The 24,200-nt window shown below is 42.6% G+C and overlaps 1 protein-coding gene across 1 annotated transcript in view; it reads right to left on the bottom strand.

Annotated features, from left to right (window-relative positions):
• Nucleotides 1-2,494, bottom strand: part of FAM107B (family with sequence similarity 107 member B) — a 65,169-nt gene extending 62,675 nt beyond the window's left edge. The window contains exon 1 of the mRNA XM_009900275.2: nt 2,374-2,494. The gene's annotated coding sequence lies outside the window, so the exon portion shown is untranslated. The remainder of the gene's footprint in view (nt 1-2,373) is intronic.
• Nucleotides 2,495-24,200: the final 21,706 nt, after the last annotated feature.

The following is a 24,200-nucleotide window of genomic DNA, read 5'->3' as shown; positions in this document are numbered from 1 at the left end:
ACCTTTCAGCCATCAATACAGGCTAAAAACATCAGTAAAGTACTGAATTCAAGTGTAATTTTAACTGTGATACAGACCAGTGGACAGAGGCTTATTCTTTTATACACACACTTGGAAGCGCTGCTTTCCCACCTGTGAGTTTCCTACTCTTCACTGCACAAAACCCGCAGTGTTGGCCTAAAGACAAGTAGTAAGCTGTCACAGAATCACAGAATGGTAGGGGCTGGAAGGGACCTCCAGAGATCACCTAGTCCAACCTCCTTGAAACAAATAAAAACAATGACAGACCTTGCAATACAACAGTCAACCAGCAAACACTGTGCTGTATGGAAACAGTTTACTTCAAACTTCAGTGTCATGGAGGTAGCAGGTATCCTTTGGTGTTTTGAGTTACATAGAAAGGGGAAGAAAAGATCACATCTTTCCTTTTGTTGCAGATGTCAGTGTCCCCTACTCATATAAACCCTGCCAGATTTCTGGCACTAGAGAACTGCCACACACAGCTCCCTGCTGTCACACAGCCCTTCACACCACCATTGTGAAGAGGAAGAGCAGCTGAGTAAGAGCCACAGCTACACAAGTGTCTGTGCACAGTAAATCTAAGAGGAGACACTCCTCCAGAAAATACCATTTTAAAAAAATAAAAATTAAAAAAAAAAAAAAAGAAGCAAGCACAAATCTGGTCTTTCAGGGTGCAGATCTGCACCCAGATCATCTTACCCAGCTGCTGGGGTCACAGAAAAGCAGTCCTGCTCTTGCCGTGACACTCATAGCTCTGCAAAGCTTTCTCTTCCCTTTTGCAGACACCTGCTGACATGCAACTGTACAATCAGCTATAAAAAAAGTATCTCTCCAGAGATCCACCCAGAGATCCATCTGTAAAAACAAGCAGGTGTAGGAAGAAGAAAAATGTTGTGTCCCTTACTGTGTTTTTTTTTTTCACCCTCCTGTGTATGATGAATGTCTTTATTTAAGCACTTATCGTTACACAGCCATCCTGTTTTTTGTAGTCTAACAAAGACCAACACACATGTTGGTGGTGGAAAGACAGTCAACCACTAACTGCATCACAGCCCGGTAACCACAATGATTTTCATAACATGCCTTTTGCCTTTCTACCTGTTCATAAAGGGGGAAGCAACAATGGTTCCAAGCTCTTGCACCACTACACAGCTCCCGTGTAGTCACAAATGACCCACTTACTTTCATGTGCTTTTACTTCCCATCTGCAAAGGGAAGGCGTCTTCCCCACATCTTCCCACTTCAGCGTGGTTTTGAGAGGATTAATGTAAGTGAAGCTCACAGAGGTAAGCCTGACAAGAACAGGCAAGATAAAGAAAGAGGAAGTATCCCTGAGAAATACAGTTCTAGCCAGATCACTCATTCTTCTTAAAAAAATGTTGTTTTTTTTCTTACAAAATTTGCAGCTCTGTGTTCAGGTTAGCATGTGATCAGTTCCCTTTCTACAGCTGCATCTTTCCATTTCCTTATGTTAGAATTAACACCAAAACACAACTTACATGGTCTTCAAGCAAACACAGACGAGTTGCAGGATCTTTGCAACATCATGTTAAGCTGCAAACCACACTTCTGCTGGTACTCAGAACATGCCGGGTCTGGCCAAACCAGAATAAACTTTAGACTAATAACTGAATTGACGTATTAAGCACATTTTTTCCCTTCCAAAGTTAAATAGTGTGTGGATCTTGCTCTTTGATGCTTGCATTTTCCAAAAATGTCAGAACAGCATCAGCTGTGAGTTGTCTGACATGCTCTTTCTGTGTACATATGAGATGCAAACAGATCCAAAGTTGTACAGCAGAAAGATGTCAGATACAAAAACAGCTCAGGAGAGACGCTGCAAAGCTGAACACTGAAACTTGTTCTGCTTAAAATTACCAGTGCCAGAAAAGCCTTGGAGTTGGCCACGTGTATAGAATACTGTTAACTACATACAAAGATAACATCGTTTTACTCAATAAAATCTGTGTTTTTGAAACCTTGATAAAGCAAATTACTGGTTAAACAGTTCTATTCTTCTTCCCATCACTAGTAAACAAGTCTATTTCCTTCTATCTTCCCCATTTTTCCTTCTGCTCCAACTTGTAGATGTTTTTCCTGTCCTTACTGATGTTATGAAGGGGTGCTCTCAAAATCAGTGGATTCTCAATGTCCCAAGTACAGCATAATGTAAGAATGGAGGGGCTCCCCCACTCCATGCCAGTCTGCTGGCTGCTCCACTGTGTGACTGTCAAACAATCTGCCACTTCAGCAAATGCTCTGACCATAGCCACCACATAGAACAGTTTGTAAAGAGGAGGCATGTGCGAGAAAGATCTCCCAACTGCAGCTGCCACACATCTCCTCACTTACCTTCCCAGTCGTGCAGGGATGGTGTAGGGTTCAATACAGTCAGTCTCAAGACTTTTACGGGCTCAGAGGTGAACTGGAGTTTAGAGAAACTTCTTAATTGTGAAGAGAGAAAAAAGATGCTAAGACTGAAAAAGAAGAAAGAAAGTAAATTAAGGGATATAAGATCAGAAGCAGAAAGAAGAAAGCAAGTGGGGAAGTGTTTTGAGGACCTGACGAGGCGACTTTCTCATCTCTGCCTCTTACTTTGGGAACCATCAGCATACCATTTCAATTAACAATATTTAAGTGTTGGAAGCAAAATAACAGCATCACTCTTGAGCATCTTGGACTCTGAAAAACAGCAGTGACACGTCACCTGCCAAAATCATCTCTGGCAAAACTCCACCGATACCAGTGGAACTACAACAAGCATGAAACTGGTCCACTGTTGCTTTAATACAATAAAGGCTTTGTTTTATGAGATAGGGGCATTTGTGTTTTTTTTATAATAAAGCCCGGCAAACAACTGTTTATTGTCCCTATGCAAATATTGCTGACAATAAGCAAGCAGCTTTCACATTCATAGGACATGTTGTCTGTCCATATATCACCAGGAAAACAAACATCAAAAAAGCAAGGGAGTCTCAATGTCCTGTTCATATCACACAGAAACTAAAGCCAGTTTAAATGTCTTGTCAAATTGCCTACAAGATCCACAAGCAATTATTCCAGTTTTTAACAGAGTTCTTTAACAGAGTTCTTCCACACTCCCATTTCTCTGCCAAGCCAATCAAAGTAAAATATCCTCACCAGTGCTACAGGACTTACATGTGTGCACTAAGTACCACAGCACAGAAAAGCACTGCTCCCAAAGAGCGATTCAACAATACTCCCACCACAAACTATACACAGCGGCCACATTATGCTCACACAGAAGCATCTTTTCCTCATTTTGTTGCATTTTTGTCTGACTATGCAAACTTTCAACAAATCCCAGAAAGTTCGTTCCAGTCTCTCTTTCAAGTTTGCTACAAACACTGCCCTGGACTTGAAGGACCAGACTTTGTACACTGCGCTTGGACTATTATCAGTATACGCCAGAACTCATCAAGCTATGAAAAACGCCAATCCACGAAGAAGCAAACAAGTAGTTAAGTCCCACAGAGGTGCTGTATTGCACCCTTTTGTCTTGGGAACCCCCAAAACACACTTATCCATGCAGTTATCCTGGCCAGCCGTTCAACCCAATGCACCGGTAAACGTGGACATTTGGACTCTCAGGGCCGTTGGAAACTGACAGAACCAGGATGGACGGATGGAGACACAGAAACGGCAGAAGTCCTCCAAGCTTGTCGTGCTCCCAGCTTTTACTTGTTTTTAAAAGATTTGTAAGGGAACATCCATTGTCCACACCAAAAGTTCAGCTGCTCTGAATTCTTATTTTACAGGGTAGGATGTACAGGAGATAAAATATGTACATGTTGTATTCGCTTTTCCACCTCTTCTTCCCATCCAACACCACGTGCCCCATGTCCCACCAGGCTGCACCCCACGGACCCTACCGTGCTGTGGGGGTGCCCCCACCTCAGCAGAAATCACTAGAGAATAGCAGCTGCGCCATGGACATGCCGAAACGCCCACTGGCCTTACAGTCCCAGCAAGCCCGGGGGGGAACCTGCGAAGCAGCTCCTGGCTCAGCCGCGGGGGTCGCCGGGCGCCCGGCTGGCGGGACCGGCAGCATCCCCTCGGCTCCACACACACCCCCCCGGGCACACGTCTACTTCGCGCCCGCCCAGTTTTCTTCTTGCACAGCCACGACTAACCTCCCAGGTTTCCCTTCATGAATGAAGGGGAGTGTGGGCTCTCCGGCCAGAGCCCCACGGGCCGGTAGTGCCGCCGGTGGTGCCGCCGCTTCTGCCGCCTCCTGCCACGCACAACCCTCCCACTATGGGCACCCCGATAGCTCGGGGAGAGGGTACGCTAACGGGACACCCCCGCTTTACAGAGCGGACCCTCTCAGGGAGCCGCCTTTCTACAGCCACCCCCGACTGTCCCATCCCACCCCTCCAGCGCCGCGCCTTTGTGTGAGGAAACACAAAACGTACCTCGCCGGGGTGGCTTTCCCCGCTTGGCAGCGCGGGAGAACGAGGGCAGGGAGAACGAGGGCAGGGAGACCCCGAGGCGCCCAGCAAGACGAGGGACGGAAAGAGCCCAGCAGCCGCCCGCACGCCGCCCGCCTGCCGGACTAACTGCCCGGCGGCGCGGCCCCGCCACACGCGCGGAGCCGGCCCGGCCTCGCCTCAGGGGAGCGGCGGGGCGGGCCGGGGGCGGGCCCGCCGCTGAGTCACCGCCGAGGCTGCCCGGCCGCCTCCTTTGTTGTCAGGCGGGGAAAAATCTGGGGTGAGAGGAAGGTGGCTGGGTAGAAATCCCGAGAGAAACGGGGAGAAAAGGGGGGGATATGGAGGCGGAGATGAGTGCTGTGGAGCGGGAGGGCGGCCGGGGGCTGCAGCCCGGCCCAGGGAAGGACAACATGTGTGGGGCCCCCACGGCCGGTTTGCAAACGCCTGCCGCGGCTGTGGGTCCTTTTGAGTGGCCCCAGTCACCTGCAGCAGCCACCCCTCTTCATGGAAGAACAATCTCCCAGCTGTGCCCTCGCTTAACTTTCCCCACGTGGTTCCTTTCCCTCTCCGTGATCCAGAGCTCCGTCCTCCGTGGAATATTTCCACCCGTCAGTCTGTAGAAATTAAAGTCCCCACTCAGCAAGCAGACCCATCCAAGCGAGCGGTCAAGAAATCACGGGCAGCCAGTCAAAGTGTGCCTCAGTGTACCAAAATGTGCTTCCTAGTGAGTCGTACACGATGGAGGCACCGCAGAGACAAAGACACAACATAGCAGGAACGGACTGTGGGAGTGAACCCTAAAATGGAATGTGTGTTCATACACTTAGATTGAATTACTAGGATTATTTTTGTGTTTCTTCAGAGCAGATGACTTGAATCATAGTAGACGGACAGAAGCAACTTGACTCATCCCAGGGATGGAAAGCTTCAGACTGGTTTGGGGAGCTCGGTAACTTGAGAGGCTGAACATTCAGCATCACATGGGCTGTGGCGACAGACGCTTCACCTCCCAAAACCCCGACCCAAGAAGTCCCCGCAGGAAGGGTATTGGATGCTCAGTAGACGGCGCTATTTCAAATGTGTCCTAAATAACCCGCTCCCCCAGCGTGGTAAAGGGGAACAAGTGGGTGGACAGGGAAAAGTATCTTTTCTGTGGGGCGGACAGGGAAAAGTATCTTTTCTGTGGGGCAGGGCTGAAATCTTGGGTGCTGGTATGTTCACGTCTTTATGTGCAGTTCTTCTTTCACTAGGATAAAAAAAAAGCCAGCCTAAGTGAAACCTAACAAGTTGATGAAATCCAGAGCATGGATGGTCTATCAGTTCTAGTTCAATTTGAGCTTGTTGCCAGGCACCAACATCGACAATCAGAGCTATGCTATGAACAAATCAAATGTTATAACATACTGGCATGCTTCTCAAAAAGTCACTTGTGGCAATGACAAGTTGGACATGCATCTGTGTTGTCAGTGTCCACAGTGTCATCTGTGGTTATGGGCAAACTCATTCCCCAAACCCTTTCTTTCACAGGACTGTTCTGAGGTACAGTGGTTCTGTATGTGGAACCCATCAATACTGTATGGAGAAAAACCTCATAAAAATTGATTTTTTTTTTTATTAAATGCAGTACAATGATGTGCCTAGATGAATGAGGGAGTATAAATATTGAATAGTTCTCTGTTCTGTGAGCAACCCTCCATCTGAAGTATGGAAAGGGAGAATGGTATATGACCAGAGAATTACAAAAAGCAAAGAAATAAAAGGAACTGTAAGGCCAGCTGTAATGCAGGATTTCCCTATCTTTTACATTCCTGGCTTTATACACCTCTCCACATTTCTGTATGTATGCATTAACCATTTGTATTCCAAACCCACTTTGTAGTCCTGACCAAGTTATCTCTATTATCTTAGAAACTGATGCTTTGCATCAATGTTTCCCAACACTATCGCAGCTCAGACAGCTATTTTACTGTGATGTGCTCCATCTCCCCAGCAGATCCTGCACAGCCATACCTTTAAATGGAATGTGACACTGAAGCTACCAACAATTTCTGGATACCTTTCCAGGCCTGTCAAAGGAGCACAGGCATTTTTCACAGCTACTTTGTTCAAGTGTTACATGCATTTTAAGTGTGTGGGTGTGTGACGTAGTTGACCATACCAGTTGCAGATGCAAGAATGTCCTTCCCCACACAATCACCTTGTGCTCTGTGAAACAACTGCAATGCCTTGCAACCCATAATCTGTATCCAGACTTAAAAACTATTGCTGGACACAAGAGAGAAAGAAGAGTTGGCAGAGGCAGAAAGTTAAAGGGACTCACTAAGAACACATCTGAGGACCAGTAATAGCTGACATCAACCTCTTACCCTAGTGTCTTAATTCCTCTCAAAGTGCCTCATGGAAGATAGTAGTCAGATGATAGCTTTGAGTCAAACATCTCACAAGTAAGTTAAGGGAAGGCTTGTGTCATCAGGTTGCCTGGTTCTGCTGCAAGAGCTGCTAGGTATCCCAAACCCCTGTTTGGGGAGAGAGTAAGTCATTCTAGCACAGCTCTGGACCGTAAGTGAGGAACAGGAACACATGAGGAATCAGTATTGCCTCCCATCTGTGAGACACTCAGGTTCCTGGCATTCCCCTTCATTCTTTATGGCACAATGTATGCGCCACATGCCTCTTGACCACAGGAAAATTACAGTGCGTGCTTCATGCGATAAAGAAATTTGGCCACAACAGCGTTTTACTCATGACAGATCATCTTCCTCCAGCACAGTGGGTACTAAAACTCCAGAAAGCACTTGAGAAAGCCTCAGGGATCTTCCTCAATGAAAAGCCACTATAATTTTATTTTAAGTTAAAAACAGTGTGTTGGAATCCAAAAAAATAATATACCGGCTGCACCTTAGAACAACTCTCAGACAGAATGATGCACTGGAAATACTTAACAAGATAAATTCCTTTTTTATTAACACCATAGCCAAAAGTATATAGTCTTTCTGTTGTATGAGGGACATATGTAGTACATAGTTTGGCATTTTGGTATTTTCTGAGTCAAGTAGTATGTACTTTAATTGCATGCTTGTGTTTGCATGTCCTTTTAGTCAAACTGCAGAATTAAAAGCAATGCCATCCTTTATTTACTTGAGTTGTCCTCTTTCTGGGGTAAAGAGTTGCATTTTACTTATGTCTGGACCATACCTGGCCTTTAAGTGCTATAATAATAATAATAATAATAATAATAATAATAATAATAATAATAATAATAATAATAATAATAATAATAATAATAATAATAATTTTACTGTGTGAGAAACACAGTCAGCTGCTGTGGGCTTCCCCTTGTTCAATTTTAGCTGTCTGAAAGCAGCTCTCTCATCTAAGCAGGTCAAGTAGGTGTGGGGAGAGATGAGTACTTCTAGAGGGAGATTCATGCCTCCTACCTGAGTGTCTGTGTTAAAATTGTATTGCTTCTGAAAGTCCTTGTGCTGGCTATACAAGGCAGTGGCCTGACAAGATTCAGCAAGACACCTTCCTCAGAAGTTCTTTAGCTTTATCCGAAGTGCTGAAGTTCCTCCCCATTACCTGCTCCCATTTGTAAACAAGAGACTGGTGCTGCCTGTATACCACTTTTACTGCTTATGACATGGAGAAGCACTGACTTACACCATAGAAGAAAGCGGGGATTTTATTCTAGTGTAGCCACTTGAAATGTTTGGGATTTTTTTCTAGGTTTTTACCTTAATCAAAGTAAATCAACTGGAATACAAGCTGCTATGAAGGCTTTTCCATACCATAATTATGCAGAAACAGGAGTCAAGTATCTGAAGAAACATCTGCTCTGCACATCAATGTATAAATATATATATATAGGAGCAGAACAATATGACTTTTGAATTCATAGGGTTTTCTTTACACAAAGCCATGGGCATAAAAGGGATTTCCTCCAAGTTTTCCTGTGTATTAATAATGAAGATCAGGATGCCACCTTTGTTTCCTCCCCTTCTGAGCATACAGTGAAAGGAAATGGTTCTGGATCAAGTCACAAAGAGCAGTGGAAAAAAACAGCCTACACTCCATGCTGGCATTCAGAAGTTTAGTTATCCAGTGTACTGCATCTTTGTGGAAGAAAGAGACAGATAAATCCTACATGTTAATAGTTGGCCCCCTGTGGCTGACCTTTTGCTCAAATATTCCATATTGTGAGTAATGTTGCACAGTTGGGTCCAAAACATGCTCTTTCCTGTGCTGCAGAAAAAGGGGGATTTAATTTACCTTCCAATAGCAGAATTTCATTTGATCATTATTTTGGAGACCGATTTCACCCCTGCCTGTAGGCTGGGACCTGCATTTCTTCAGCTAAAGATCCATCTTCTTGTACAGCCTCCATTACTGGCTTGCTGGACAGCCTGAAATAAGCCATCTTGCCTCAGTTGCTGGTCTAGCAGAACAGTGAAAATAATCATGACTTGCTTGTTGACACAGTTTGAAATTTGAAGTCACCAAACAAGGGTCATTGTCAGACAAAATTAGATTCTGACATCTAGAATCTAGATGTCTCACAAGATCTACAACTACCTGAAGGGGGGTTGTAGTGAGGCAGAGGTTGGTCTCTTCTCCCAGGCAACCAGTACCAGAACAAGAGGGCACAGTCTCAGGCTGCGTCAGGGGAGGTTTAGGCTAGAGGTTAGGAGGAAGTTTTACACAGAGAGAGTGATTGCCCATTGGAATGGGCTGCCTGAGGAGGTGGTGGGGTCGCCGTCGCTGGGGGTGTTCAGGGCAAGGCTTGACAGGATGCTTGGTTGCATGGTTTAGTTGATTGGGTAGTGTTGGATGATAGGTTGGCCACCTTCTCCCCTTCCTTATCTTGCAGTTCTTATATGCCATAGATTGTGTTTGCCTTCTCATGTCATCGTAGTAAACTTACACCATTCATATACCATAAACTGTACCACTGGCCCAAGCACAGAGAAACAGGCACCAAGATTTCTGATAATATGGCTTAATTTGATCTTGAAAGACACAGGATCGGTGGACACAGTGCACATCCCATATATTACAAATACACAATGCAAAGCACTCAGTGGCACTTTTCTGGAGAAATCAGATCCTCAATTAGTATTATGTTGGCTCAGAATTGAAATGCAGAAAATTTTAACAGATTCAAATGGTATGTCACTGCTATACCTCGAGGTGCTGCAGTTAATAATATCAGAATTCCTCCCCATTTGACTTTTCTAGATCAAGTCTGACACAGTATCTAATAAAAGCCACTGCTAAAATTGCCAGAATCTTCAGTTGAGTTTCTACTAACCTCTCATTTCTGCCTTCCTCCTAGATGAGATGAAGCAGCAAAGCCTGATGAAGGCTTGGAAACTACTTCTGCTCCTGTGGAGATCACAAGGAATTTTTCTTGAACTGGGTCTATGAGGATGTGCTCATCTGTCTTCTAAGAGATGACACAGAAAAGTCTATAAAAATACAGCTGTAATAGCTGGAGACACACAAAAAAAACCTGTGAGACAAGGCCTCTGAGGAGATCTGTCCATATCTCCAGCCAGGATACATCTGGACTGTTACGCAGCCTGGGCAAATTTTTCCACTTCCAAGCTGGTTTATTTACCAAAGATGACAGGCTGTTAGCAGACTGCACTCAGGATGGCCTCACATCAATTGAAACAGACAATCTTGTATCATTTCCCACTGAAGCAAATAACCAAGTGCTTTTTCCCCCATGAAAGGAAGGACAGGCAGATATTCTCTGTGCTCTGAACCAGAGAGTACATGCAAATTGCAAGCGGCAAGTAGTTTTTTCGTGTATCAAGATTACACATCAAAGATTTTCTGTGGGCCACATACAGGCTTGTAGAGGAACATGCACATGGATCAAGAGTCTACAGCATCTTCCATTACAGGATCTCAAAGTGCTGGTTAAACCTAACAACTGTAAGAAATCAATAACCATGCCATTTCCACCATGTCTACCACCAGAATGTCTAATTTAGAGATGGAAAACTAGATTTTCATTTTCCAACAACTGCCAATCCTAGCTGAAGTTAATGGGAACCTTAGAGATCATCACAACTGAAAACAAAGTGGGAAAAAAACACCCAACCGTATCATATCAGATGACATTTGGCATCTAAAACCAGAAAGTTTAACCTCAAGGAGTTGAGTTCCCTGTATTTCTATGCAGGATTTTCTATGCAGATATCCATAAACATGGACCATGATGTGCAGAGTCTTGTGTAAGCTTAAAATCTTAGAGCTTTTGTCTAAATTCTGCAGAATCAATGGGCACATGCACAGCATGTCAAAATAGTTTTGAGTGTGTACAAGTCCCCTTGCATGAACAGACTATCCTTGCTTCTCATACTACAACTGAGATTATCCTTGCAACTTGTACTACAACTAGGCTGAGCCCCTAGAAATCCTTATTAGCCAAATTGCTCTGATTTTCCAAAAGTTCCTAGAAAACCAGAAGAATCCACAGGACAACAGATGACGTAGAGAAGTGATAGATTGAACAGAGCCTTTGGAGTCAAAATACTAGGCTACTAGCAATTCTGGGAACAGGAGTCGGAGCTTCTGGTTCTAGCTAACCCAGTAACAGGTACACTGGAGCTGGTTCAGGTCTATGGTGTGCTTGTGACATGTCTGACTCACTCAGGCACATCTTTGCTAGTCACACCATGAAGTTCTGCCTGCACTCTCTCTGACCCTGCATGCTACCAGAACTTCTGGGGTCATTCTTCCCAGGGAAGTTGTGAGAAAATAAGTTTTAAATCTCTCTGATTCTTTCTCAGTGAGTCATTCAACGTGGAAGTGCTTGTCTTGGTGTTCTGAACACATTGGAAAAATGGGGGACGAAACTGTAGAGACAAAGTGAGTGAGTTAGCATCCCAGGGAAAAGAAGAACCATGGCCTGCACATCCAACCATGGCTTCAAAACTGGGTGAGAGCATACTGTAAATGATCAGGAAAGAAAATATGGGGAACACTGTATATGAGCCTTCAACAGCGGATAGTGAAGGCACAGTGTGAACACAGTAGATCCATTTCAGCCTAATCAGACTCTCAGCTGAGTCTCTAGTCACCAATTCAAATACAAATAATAATGAAGTGTAATGACAGCAAAACAAGCAACTAACAGAAAAAGGGTTTCAACTTTTTACCTGATTTCCCACTTGAAATAAATCATTATTTGGTCCAGAACTCTTCATTTTTATTGTCTACCCCCTGTGGTTTGGTAACCAGTTGGCATTCTTTATAAAGAAATCAGCAGGTTGATGGAGGCTGTGGCTACCCTGAAGTCCTTGGAGGCTTTCTTATTGACTGACCGTATCTTACATAAGGTTCCTGGTAAATTATAGCTCTGCTTATGAGTATTTGCCTCAGGGCTGCTCTTCCCTCATTATAAAACCTGATCTAATCCTGCATGTCTTTTCAATTATTGGAGAGTACAATTCAAGAAGTGGCTTTCCCATGAAATGAGATAAACTGTTCCTAAGTAGGGTAAATATGAATCCTAAAGAGTGAAGCTAAGCATTTCTAGGCCAGCCTTCTTGTGATTGCCATGTGGTTTCCAAATGAACGACATCTCACCATCCCTGTTAATATTGACTGCTGTTTCACCACAAAAATTCATTACAATGTGGATGTCCATAAACCTGCCAGGAGAATTACTTGCATTTCTGTCTGCAAGAACCAAGTGTGTGACAATTCAGGTGACAACTCTAGGAAAGGTATTGAATAAGTCACTTGCTGTAGACTTTCCTGTCTGACAAAGAAAGCCTTCAGAGATGCTTCATCTCCATGCCAAGATACAGGAAAGACACTTCATTGATGAGATCAATGAATGTCAGGTAACAAGTGGAAAAAGAACAAGCTTATGATAACATTTTTATGTGTTAGGGAGATAAATTATGTCCTGAATTGCAACATGAGTTCAACACATCAATGCTGATGGAGATGAGTTAGTTCAGCTTCCAGTTCCATGAATGAAAATATCTCACATTGTGAAAGTATCCTATGGTACCTAATAAAAGTACCTGCTTCAAATTCCAGTAACTGAGACAAATGCCGTCACTTTCTGTGGCCTTCTACATAACCACAACATCAATGTCCAGCTTTTCCTTGAACCGCACCTTTTGTAAGTAACCTTTCACTGAAGACAGCATTAGGTGGTCTTTATTCACACCTAAAAGAGTATGTTTGTCCACTAGTAGGTAAATTACTTTTATTTACAGCTTTGTATTTTCATCTGGGTAAGTAGGAAGAAGAAAAAGGACTGAACTCATACAGGGGCAAATGTGCATCTAGCAAGTAAATTAAGCTGTAAAACCATGCCAAGGTTCTATGGCAGTTTGACTCAATGTAACATTAATTACTTATTCTAATTGGGCATTAAATCCCCAGATTATGTTAATTCTACAGCATTTCTTTCTGTCTAAGGTAAGATTATTACTCATTCTGCTCCAAATACAAAGCGAATTTTGCCATTTCTGGTGGGAAATGAACAATCTGTCTCAATGCTGGTATCATCTATGTATACTGTTCATTAGATCATTAATTTGTGCTAAGGAGGGCAAGCTAGACTGGGATGTCAGATGATAGAAGGAGGGGAACAGACCTGAGGATATAGTGGGACTACACACTTATCCATCCTCAGCCTCAACATATATCGCCAGCCCAAGGAAACACTCTCTGTCCTATGGACAGACCTCATAGGATCCTCCTGGAAGCATCTTTTATTGCACTTCCTTCTGATCACTCATAGTATAGAGACATAAAAAGACTGTGAGAGTGCCTGCAGTATTTACGTTTCAAATCTGTCTAGATTCATCTCCAGCAGCAAACAAAAGTAAATGCCCAGGGAACACTACAAGAAAAGGGCAAACATACAACATGCCCCAGTCATAGCCTCCAGCTACCCACAGCTTCCTGAGCTGGGTGTAGATTTCTACTAATTTCTACAAATAGGCACAGATTTCTATAAATAACTCTCAATAGGTCTTTTTGCCTTGGGCATCCCCAGCAGGGTGTTGGAATAGATGATTTTCAGAGACCCCTTCCAACCCCCAACATTCTGTCTGTGATTCTGTGAAACTGCAAACCTCAGCAGTCTTATGGGAGGGCATGAGAAGACTTTTCATGGCAGGGCATATTTCTTACCACTGTTTAGAAATATGGTTTGTAAATGTTGATCACTATCACCTAGTACAGTTTTTCTTGTAGGAAATGTGTTCCTACAGTCAACAGAGGCAAACATATACAGACTTCTCTAGTGCTGGATCTCAGCAGTATTGTTTAACCCAAGCCTCCTCAAAATCAGCAAAAGATTCTTAATTTTAATTAGGTCCAAGATTCCTGGGTACCAGAAAAATAAAATATTCCAAGTAATGACTTAGTCAAAGTGAGGTTTAACCTCTCCTAAGTAACCAGTACCCTTTAATGCAGTTCAGGCATTGTAATGTGGCTTGGGTTTCTAGCAGGATTCTTCAAAACATTGATTTCACTTCAAAAAAAGGTACAGACTATTTCCTAAGAAAAGATGAAAGGATGCATGGTGAGTGTGGCTGCCTCACTACCAATTAGAGAAACAAACAGGTCCAATAAAAAGCTTTGCTCTCATTTACATAGCTACAGCACTCATCCAGCCAAACTGTGGCCCCTTTTATCAAAGGATTTAAATCCAGATGATCTCTTTGTAATTCCCTCAAATTTATACTCTTTGTATTCTGCATTTGATCAGTGAATTTTCTACTCTGCTATTAACTAAGGTACCCTGTAAATACAGTATGCTTCAGTGGAGTCCCTTATTTATGTATAGATAACTCCAATATTTCCTCAAACTAGACGTGCCACCATGACCCACATAGTCCATATGTATTGCATTTACATTCTTGTATAATTCAAGTCAGTTGTAGAGCTACATACAAATAGACCTCAGGGGGCCCTGGCATCCCAGCTGTATTAAATAAATCCCCTTAGCATAAAAAAGGAAAGAAAAGGAAACAAAGAGCATAAAAAAGGGAAGAAAAGGAAACAAAGAGCTTCCTGCTAGCTTTTCCTGGAAGCACAGAAGTGAAATAATTCACTTTAGTGTCCTGAGGAAATAAAGAGTATTTGGAAAACATCACAAAAGAAGATTTTTAAAACTGCAGTCCTAGAAGTGAAATAGTAAATGTGCCTGTAGAGAGGAGTGGAGTTTTCCCAGTGCATTCACTCACCATCACAGCCCTGCAGAAAGCACTTAAATCTTTCCTCAGACTAAATGTCCTTGTACTGTGGATATCACAAGGGAAAAGTCTATGCCTTGGATGGATATAGTTATGGGATAGGTTTTTGGCAGTAGTTTGTATAAACTGCTCTGCTGTCTTTTACTGAGTTGCAAATTTGTGTCTTTATTGGTACACACGCACAAGCTGACTCTGATCTGATAAAAGGAGCTGTTTAGACATAATTTCTGGTTTTCTTGCAAGGCATTTGAATGAAAACTTGAAAATAATTTATTTTCAGTTTAAAAGTAAACCTTTTTTTGTCCCCATTATTTGTTTATGTATTAACCAAACCCCACATGCTTTCTAAAGCTTTTGACAAATATTTCTTTTTAGCCTAAGAGCCCTTTTCTGGAAAAAAAATAAATCTTCTTTTGGAGATACCAGTCCTACAAAATCTGATTTTACACTTATGGTCATCCTAGGCAGCCTCTGTAATGTGGGAAATTCTCAGTTCGTTCTTCCTTGTGGGCATCTTATGGGGCCCTACTATGCATTAAGTCCTGGACAAATGGCATATCCATTCCCTTTAACACCAAGTCTTCCCATGTGTATTTCATTGTGTTCCCTGGCTTTAATGGCAGTGGAGGGATAGTTCATTAATCTCCTATGATGAGTGGTGTTTTTCCATATGTTTCTTCCCAGAAAGACACAGAATGGAAAATCAGTAGGAGATTTTGTTTGTGTATATGTTACAGGATGGATTTTGGAGAGGGAAGTTCAGTGGTGTTTTGTCACCCTTTGGTTTTTACCACGGATTTTATTGTCCTGGTCTTACAGTATCCAGAGTTGAGACACTCATTTTGTTAGTAATTAAGTGAATGGAAAAAGGCTGGCAAAAGTTTAGTCCATGACACGTTTCATTAACAGACCGTTGGGATCAAGGGATCAGAGATAGCAAGCAGAAGCTTACCATGTGTCACCAGCTCTCCTAGGACCTGCCATGTCTTGCATGATTTTACCAATCCGAGCACCAGATCTGAAGCCCTGTTTGTGTATGACAACACATGCCAGATGAGTTTTGTTTTGCAAAAGCCAAAGTGGGAATGACTGGGATGTAATCAAAAATCCCTGACTGGGAAGTACTAGATAAATGGTTCTGGTTTCAATCCATCTTCATTGTTAATCTTATTAATCAGTGACTGCTTAGAGCTACCCCATGCTCATTTAACTAAACACATAACCCAATTAAAACAATCCTAAGCTATTTATAGCTACAGAAGCAGGCAAAATTTCAGTGCTTCTGACATTGCATAGTTCAGATCTCCAGAGCAAGAATATCTATATCATCAGTTTATCTTCTTTCATCTCAACTGTGATTAATAAATTGCACATATGTGTTAGGAGGTTCTCATGCTTTGTGTATGATGCAATAGTTCCAGCCAAATTCCTTAATAAACCAGCACCTAAAGAAATGACTGCATAGCAAATTCCCCCTGGTATGGCTCTGTGTCCAACTACAGGATACAGAACTTGGGTCTGCAAAACCACTTGGGTGCCTGGGATCATGGGAACATACTGAAGTGATGGCAAGACAGGATGGAGGAAAAGGGTGGTATTGGAAAGGTCTGGTCCATTATCATGACTTTCCTAGCAGAGATGGAGCATTACCAAAGGCTTGATGACTCTCTTTGCTAATTAGATAGTTCATCATGGAAGGAAACAAGTAGAAGAAGCTAGTGAGACTGAAATAACAAAATTAGTTTCTCATTAGTTGTACTTAAACCCAGCTGCAAGTTGATCTATTTGCTAGGAACGGGCAAGAAAGGTACTTTCACTGAATTCTTACAGGGTTGCAGTTAAAAGGAAAGAATGTTCAAGATATTAAAATGAGAACCTAAGCAAGGGCAAGAAACTCATGGCAAACACAGAGCTCAGCAAATAGCTCCAAGCACAGAATTTCTTCCATGGTTTGTGTACCATTTCAGTTCACAAACTGTTCATGAACAGATTGTAAAATTAAAACAAGCAAACAAATGGGAAAACATTTATTCATTATTGGAATAATTGCTATGCAATATGTTACGAGTTAGAGAGAACTCTTGATCTCCCAATTGTATCAGCTAGGATTGTGTGACTGTCATAATCTGAACAGTGTAACTTTGTCACTCAAGTCAGATAGCTCCTGCAGGACTTGGAACCAGCACAGTTCATCTCAGAGGAGAACAGCTTTGATGTGTCAAAGACAGAGGAGGACCTAGCAGAGCTAGACAGAGAAAGGCAACTGAAATCAAGGGCATGGAGCAACTGCCTTACAAGGAGACATGGGAAAGATATGGACTCTTGAGTCTGGAGAAAAGGCAGCCGAGAAGTGATACGACTGAGGTCTATCAACTCACAGGTGGTGGGTAAAGTCAAATTACAAAGTTATCCCTTATAATGAGTACTTATCCCTGTAATGAGTACAGCACCCCAAGAGCACCAGCTTCTTCTTGGGGGGATCCACTGATCTGATGTACTGCTATCAAGGGTATTCCGTCCAGAGATGTGACAAGACCAAGGAAGGCAAGCAGCAGCTGTGGACAGAAGATGGTGGAGGCAGCTGGACCACTGGTGTGAGCATTCAGGCATTTCTTGTGTCCTCATTCCGTTTAGTGTGGCATGTCCTTCACACAGGATAACTGACTTGTAAAAAAATAATTAGTTCAACTTGTATAAACTTGCACAGGTGTGACACAATGTCTGAATGACACCATGATACATTTTTCCCACCTTGATTTTTGGTTTGAACAGTTCAGGTCAGGTCACACATCCCTGCTCATGTTCTTAGACTAGTAAGTGGGTTCCGTCCTAGTCACGGAGGAGTTGGGCCTCTCAACATAAGAAATGCTATGAATTAAAAGTGATTGAATGAGTATACTTTCACTACTTTCATTAGAAGAATGAAAGAAACTCAAAAAGACAGTAAATACAATTTAAAGGCTCAGCTCTGGGATATTCTTGTGCGCATCTCTTTGGTTAATAGCAGACACAAAGAACAAGGAGTTCATTAATCCACATGCAGCCCTCCACACTGTTTTCTCTCAGTTTGCTTTCCTGCTTTCCCAACATGGCTCTAAATTACACATCATACTGATGAAGGTACTTCTTTTTCGCACCCCTGCCTTCTCCTTTCACTCCCTGCGCTCTTTCATGCTCCTTGAACCTGGCAGACACAGGTCCCTGCTCTGCAATGGGACCTTGATTTTTCTTAATTTCCTTTTTTTACTTTTTCTTCTTTTGCACCTGCAGATGACTGTGTGTGAGTTTTTCTGCCATGAGCTGTACAAGGAGTATAATTTGTGCGTCTCAGAGGGCTTAGGAAAACCAGAGGCGCTGCTTCACTTGTGCCCAGTTCTGGAAAACAAAATGCACCAGCACTTAGATACCCATGGATGCAAATTGTAAGAATAATGCTTAGACAAGACTGGAAATTTTCCAGTGAGGTGGCTGCTGGGGAAATAAAGAAAACAAAAGTGACCTACCTGAGCTGAGAGGGTTCTGTGGGAATGCTCACAGAATTTTCAATGATGGTATTTCTGGGAACAAGCACACAAAACGATGGGCAGCTTTCCCCACCTCAGAGTAGCAAGAACTCAGAATTTAGAGCATTTCCTTAAAATGTGGGGCCCAGTGTCAAATCTCATTTTGCTTAGTTAGTTCTGAGGTCACACATCTCCTGTCCATGCCCTGCCTGCAAGGCTACCAAAGATTCCTTCCCAGTGTCTTTGAAATTGTTTCATCTAAAACATTAAGTCAGCTCTAGGAAGTCTGGATGAATGCCTCAGTGCTCACAGCAGTTAAGATTGAGGGTCACGGCTGGGTCTTCATTTATAGAGGGTGAAGTCCCAGATGGTGCACACCCAAACCTTTCTGGCTAACAGTAGATGACAGAGTTGAGGTTCCAGGTGATTGCCTCCCTCCAAGTGCTAACTTAGAGCTCTGGAGGTGCTCATCCTGAGCAAAGAAGCTCCCAGTAGGTCTCTACACCTTTGCGCAGTTACTTAAAGACATATTACTTTCAGGCAAAGTCCAGAGACCTGACTTAAGAAACCCTTCAGTCTGAAAGTGGGATAAAACTACCAAAACACTGAACACATTATGCATCACTCCATGCATCCCACCTTCCTGAGGCAGAACAAAAGAAAGCTTTGCTGGGGTTGATTTCTTAAACTATCTGTTACGACCCATTTCCTTCTTCTGACAAGACTGTAATCACCTAAGAAAAAAACAGCTGGTCTGGTGTCCAAAAAATAGCTCTGGCCAGCTGTAGTTGAAGGAAACCTGGTAGGGAAGCCATATGAAGAGGTGTTTGTGGCCATACACCTGGCTCCTGCTTCATTGTCCATGCTGCAGCACAGCTGAGTTGTGGGGATGAGGCCAAGGCAAGGAGTGGGTTTTTACTGATGTAGGTCCTTCATCATGGGTGTCTCAGATTCAAGTGTGCTACTCTACAACCAGGACCACATAAAAGTACTTTCCCAAACTGAAGCTGCAGACTAGTCCTGACCTAGTTGTAAATATGGTCTTGAAAAGCTTTAGTGCAAAGAATGATGAGTTTGGAAGGATTTTTTTTTATGGTAAGAGCCTCTTACTTCCTTTAGAAAAACAGGATGAATCTTAACTTGGCCACTTCTGAATCCTCCGAGCTTTATAGCTCAGTGATAGATGACATTTCTCCCCCAGCCTTGTCAAAAAAAGAACAGCACTAAATGGAAGTTCTGCCTCATCCTGCTTCATTAGAACATAATGAGGCAAAATTACAGGGTCTGTTGGCACTGCTCAGCAATTCAACACCATGATCCTCCTCGAAGCCAGCAAAGTAAGAGAGCTACCAGCCCCTCCTGCAGCACCTGGCATTGGCTTGGGGTCAGGGCAGAAGATCCAGTAAGGCTTTTCTACGGGGCCTGCCATCATGCCATCATCTGACCTACTAGCCAAATGATAAACAGTCCTAAAGGGACCGGGGCCCAATGCTGTAAACATAGCAGCTGAAACACACTGGAGTGGAGCTGCTCCAGCACTGCCATTCCTAAGGGCTGCAAGGGGTGTTAATGGGCCCCATGTGCTACAGGAATGTAAAGCTCTGCAAGGTCTGGGAAATTTACGCTCTTGACATTGGAGAAACTTCCTGACTAAAAGCCAATTTGTTCGGACTGTGAGTGTCTCTGCTCCAAATTACTGTAACTATATTGAACAGCAAACCTAAGAGAGCAGCAGGCTCTTCTCCTGTGTAAGATGCCAGTGATATAACTTCCCATTTCTGAGCATGTGGAAAATGCAGTATTACTTTTTCTTAAATGAAGTTCATATTCTGTTATCATTTATTACAAAAAGATGACTAATCTCATTATGGTTGTTTTCTAAGTTTGTCTTCAACAAGGGCCAGCAGTGAAGGTATGTGGAAGAACATAAGAGCAGAGCGAACCTGTGGTGCTTTCCTAGTCCTCAAGAAGCACTTGTCTTTGTTAGTAACCTTCAATTATTTCAGTCATTTATATTAATTTGACCATTCCTGAACTTCTGTAAACTGCTGGCAGCCCAAACATCCCACAGTTTAACCGACTGTTATGTAAGAAAACATCTCCTTCTCTTTGTTTTGTACCAGCTGTTTTTCAATCCCTGCACGTCCTCCATGGCATTTTGGTGGTTGTGCAGGCTGTAGTACAGTTTAATTGACAGAATGATGTACTTGAGACCAGACTCAGAGATCTAGCTGTCTCATTTTTTGTTCATCTCTGTCTGACCAACAAACCTGAAGTTGAGCTCCTTCTGTGGAAAGAAACGATGTGAAGGATCTGCTTGAGGTGAGACCACCTGAAGACATGGATAGTCAGTCATAAGCTCAATGGTCTAAGAACTTTGCTTTTATATATGTAACCCTTTGAGGCACTCAACAAATGTTTGGATGCTCAAACATTGAGAAGAAACGTGAAAGAAGGTAAAGAGACATACTGCAAAAGGTGCGGAAAACAGCTCTGTGAGAGACAAAAGGAATGACCGAAAAGATCTGGAGAAGGCACATGCACAGAGTATCAACAGAGATATCAGTGGGATGGAGGGAGAAAGAAGAACCATGATGTTCAGTGATTTAGGCTGGTCTGTGCTCAGTTTGCAGTAGTTTGATTTGAATGTGTACCCCAAAATTACAAAACCTGAGGAAAACAATGTCCTTTTTGACAGGATTCTTCCATTACCACCACAGGGTTAACAGAACCTTTATTCCCCATCTCCATATTCACTCAGAATTGTCAGGCTCCACTGTGAATGTTGAATACTTCTAATTCATTCCTGTGGTTCCCTGAACATCCAAATGAGACAGGAATTTAATGAGTGAACTTATTTAGGAAGGCCTTCTCCACTTTCCTGCTCACATTGCAGCATATTGCTGGCATTGTTGAAAGTATTACTGGCAAATAATATTGCTTTGTGCATTGTAAGTAGAAGTCAGGCAGCAAACGAAATTAAATGTGGGCTGAAAGGCACAAATTCCTGAGCAGAACAGTCCATGTGTCTGACAGGAAATAGACAAAATGTTAAGTGTGGCCATGACCAGCCTAATTTCATCTTGGATTTTTATGTTGTGGGGTTTGTTTGTTTGTTTTGATGTTTGGAGGTTTTTTGAGGTTTTGTTTGTTTGTTTTAAATATAGTATGACATGTCTACAAAATGTAACACCTTCTTCAAACTGAAAATGAAACCACCAATATAAGGTCTATGCCAAATTATTTTAAACTGAACTCATTTGACTTCCACTTTTCCAATGTTCTTGTGCAGCACATACCAGTAAACAGCAGATTTTAAATACACAGCATTAGTATTACAAGGGCAAAAAAATAACAGAAGACATCTGTGAAAGACAGGTTAACAATAAATCCCTGCTTTGGTTAGAAATGCCTTTCATCCATAAGACAGGACATTTCATCCATGACAGGACATTCTTTGATGACTGTAGCCTGTTAGGAAGGCCTGAGATCCACCTGTCTAGATGACTCAAGGGCATCTTTGGCAGCAGGCTGGCCAACTTGGTTAGGTTGGCTTTAAGCAGAAGGACTTAGGTGATAAGGCCCCAAGTGGCAATGATCAGCCATTGCAACCAACTGCGGAGCCAGTCCAATCAGAGCAGTGATAAATGTTCCTTAGTTGCCTGGGGAGGTGTGAAGCAGAAGACCAGGAACCTCAAGAGCATGTATTCCAGTGAATGTTATGAGAGACATGTCTCACTTCCTGCTTTGGCCTTATCTCCACAACACACCTGTGCTGTGGCATGGAACGGGAAGCAGGAGCCCAACACACACCACGGACGCTTCTTCATATGCCTTCATTACTAGGTTTCCTTCAACTACAGCTGGCCAGAGCTATTTGTTGGAAGCTAGATCAGATGGTTTCTAAGAAGAGGGAAAATGGTTTCTAAGAAGAGGGAAAATGGTTGTAAAATTTTGCACTATTTTCTCACATGGATGTATGTGTGTACACTTTCAAGATTCAACTGGACAGGGTGCTGGGCCATCTTATCTAGACTATGCTTTTCCCATAAAATGCTGGACTAGATGATCCTTGAGGTCCCTTCCAACCTGGTATTCTATGATTCCATCACATTCCAATTCCTTAAACTGCATAAAACATTAACTATGCTGCAATCCAAGATGCCCTGCAGTTTGCTGGTGGGGAATCATACTCACCTTTCAGGATTTTCACTTGTCATCAGGTTCTGTACTACTCAGGTATCTTCCACATAAAATATGAAGCAGATGTAAAAGTCCTCACTGAACTTCTCAGAATCTTTAGTTTATATTTGTATCTGTTGATTCAAAAGTTCTCACTGAACTTCTCAGAGTCTTCAGCTTATTTTTGTATCTGCTAATTCATTGTGGATTATTTTTAGTTTTGCTTCCAGCTCTAGCTTTCTAACAAGAATATTGTCGACATTTTTGGTGGCAATTAGAGCAAAGAATGTCAAGTTTCTAGCAGTGTCTAGCATTTTCTGCTGGGAAAGTGAAGCCTTTTGGAAGATTAATCTTCTGTGCTTCCTGGCTCCTAAAGATAGCATCCGGGCTCCCCCATAACTGTACTTCAAGTTCATTTCATAGCTAAAAGCTCTCTGTTATCAACAATCCATTCTTCCCCCCCGCCTTGCTTCTTCCTCAGCTTGCTTCCTCCTTGGCATTTTAGAGAAAGACCTAGCCACCCCAACAGTTTCCATACACAGGATGAGTTGCATGAATCAAGTCTGGTAATTGCTGACTGGATGTTTCCTCTATGAGTATCTTCAGGGCTTTTTGTAAGCCCAAGGAATGAAAAAATGTTGAGTTAGAATCAGATAATTTTCAGTCTTATATTGCAAAACATAAAACGTTTTTTGTGTGTTTTTTTCCTGTGAGAGTCACGTCATTAGTTTCTTGGAAAGTGTATTTCCTCCAGAAACGTTTGGGTTTTGAAGAAATCTAGGTTTTCTCTCCAGTTCTTCTGTAAAAGCAGCAGAAACTAATGTCAGCTTTGCTTTGCTGAAAAAAGCTATTTCACTCTGCTAGGGAAGGAAGGGCTGCATGTATCCCCAAGACACAAGAAGTACATAGATATTTGAGCTCTTGTTTAACTTGGCTGGACATGAACCTCTCCTGATCTGAAAGCCAAGTGGTTGAGCATTCCCAAACTCCTTGTCTTTGAAAACCAAGTGCTCCTATTTTTCCATTTTGTGTAGCAAAGGAAGAGGCATCAAATGCAGACAACCAGCGAAAGTGGAGCACTGAGGCACAGAAATCACAAACCAAGGACTGAATCATACATAATTATGGCTGTGCTGATGTCAAAGAGGTTCCTGTGCAGATCCAGAGATCTGGAGCTTATTTCATTGTTGCAGTCCAGATCAGTGTAGGTGATCCTACATGTCTGGCAATGCTATCATTGATACTCATTATATAGGGTGAGGACAGGAAAGAGCTGGGACTGAGCACATGAGAGAGCTTTACAAATATTTTAATTGCAACTCCTTGCTTTACAAATGTACCCATGATCTACAGCAGTAATTTGTACTGCAGATTTGTAGTAAAAGTATTTCCCAGTTGGTGTGATACTGCAAATGGGAGTCTAATAATTGCTAATTACTTCTGAAATGTTGTCTTGTAAAAAAGACAGAAATAAGAGATAATCGAGGGTGAAGGGATTACTGCTGTTCATTTAAAAGCTTGCTGCAGCAGATTCGAAGTCCCAAAGGTAGAGCATTTGTTTCAGCAAATAAAACCACGAAGAACAGACTGGTTCAAACAACTGGCAGGCAAGTAGCAATAAATCATGGGGGGGAAAAAATTCCTAAAATTTTCCTTTTAATAAATTAGGTGTTGTTTGTAAAATAACTTGGGAGAACATGTTAATAGAGAACTGCTAGCTAGATGATGAGCCAAATCATCTCTGCATCTTGACTGAGTTGCACCAGGGATGATTTTGGCTCTGTTGCTCTGTAAACATGGATCAAGCT

The sequence above is a fragment of the Dryobates pubescens genome, chromosome Z (assembly GCF_014839835.1).
Source record: "Dryobates pubescens isolate bDryPub1 chromosome Z, bDryPub1.pri, whole genome shotgun sequence".
NCBI lineage: Eukaryota > Metazoa > Chordata > Aves > Piciformes > Picidae > Dryobates > Dryobates pubescens.
This window is presented reverse-complemented; position numbering and strand designations above follow the sequence as displayed.